This window comes from Myotis lucifugus, unplaced genomic scaffold, assembly GCF_000147115.1.
Source record: "Myotis lucifugus unplaced genomic scaffold, Myoluc2.0 scaffold_0, whole genome shotgun sequence".
NCBI lineage: Eukaryota > Metazoa > Chordata > Mammalia > Chiroptera > Vespertilionidae > Myotis > Myotis lucifugus.
The window spans coordinates 35,422,658-35,424,274 of NW_005871048.1; positions in this window are offsets into that span (position 1 = coordinate 35,422,658).

The window sequence follows — 1,617 nt, forward strand, 5'->3', positions numbered from 1 at the left end:
ACAAAATGTAACCTGAAACTGTTAATTAACCATTAGTATTTAAGTGCTACATAACCATGTGTAATGTTCATGTTTTGAGAAAAAGGGCTAAAACATCTTTTTAAAAATCTGCTGTTCCAGGACCAATCAAATCAGGTATTCAGAGCAATGTCATTAATAAATAGTTATAGTTTTGTTGACCATGAAAGCTAGTTTTTTTTTGAATAATAGAAAACTTTGGAAGAAATACACTATAATATTAACTGGATTATATTTTGAAGATGACATTATGGGTAATTTCTCCCCTTTTTAGTTGTCCATATTTTCCAAAATTTTTACAATAGCATTACTTTATAATCCAAGAGGGAAAAATGAAACAATTCCTTCTAAAAAAGTGTTGCTGAGTGCATAGTTGAATCAACCACTTACCTTGCATTTTTTTTTTTTTGCAATTTCTGCATACAATATATTGCATGACTGTGAGACATAGGAGAGAAATAACCAAAAAGCATACTGGATACTGTGTTAGAGGTGGCAACAAGGTACAATCATTACCAGGACTAAAGTATGATGCAGCTTCAACATCATGACACAGGTTCTCTTAACAAGAAAGTCAATAGAGTTTTTTGCCAAATATTTCCAGTTCTTTCTCTTCTCTTTTGGGCATGTGATGCCAATGTACTTCCTGGCCCCCTTGTGGTTGAATAGGGTCATGTGATTGATTCAAGCATATAAATTACGGAAAGTGCCATGCCATCTCTAGGCGTGGATCCCTCCCCCCTCACTGTGAGACATCCCAGGACCCTGCTTTCCCTCTGGCACAGCAATAGGCAAGACTTGATATTGTGGCTGCGCCATCAGTTTTGAGTCCTTAAGGCAGCGGTTCTCAACCTGTGGGTCGCGAACAATGGAAATACATCCTGCATATCAGATATTTACATTACGATTCATAACAGTAGCAAAATTACAGTTATGAAGTAGCAACGAAAATAATTTTATGGTTGGGGGTCACCACAACATGAGGAACTGTATTAAAGGGTCGCGGCATTAGGAAGGTTGAGAACCACTTGCAAGGGATTCCGATTTCAGAGCACTTCTGGAGAAATAAAAAACACTTGGTTATGATTTGTTACTGCAACCTAACTTAGCCTGTCATGGCAGATAAACATTGTTTTGTACCTCTGAGATTTGTGGGTGGCCATTCTGCATTATGCTCTGAGACAATGTCTCAAGGAGGCTTTCTGCAGCACCATTGTTTCCTATTGTTTTCCTAGGTGATTTGCTCTTTACTCATAATTGTTACAATTTGCCAGGTAAATAAATACATTTTGTTGCAAGAGTAATAGTGACCTTTTTAGTCCTGCAAAACCCTTTATTATTTCCATTTGGTCCAATGCATGGGAGGGGGCTCCAGGGTGGCTAAAAGAATGCCTAGTTGTTTCAGGGAAAGGCTCAGGCAAAAGCCACACACCCAGGGAACACAGAGGGGCCCCTCAAGGCTCTGGGCTCCAATGGCTCTTAGTTGTGCTTGAGGGTGAGCCTTGCAAAAAGATATTGCACTCCCCTGTACTCCCAAAACAGAAATGATACTCACCCAGCTCACCCTGAGGGTCGCCCTGCGGGCGGCGGTAGTCAGGT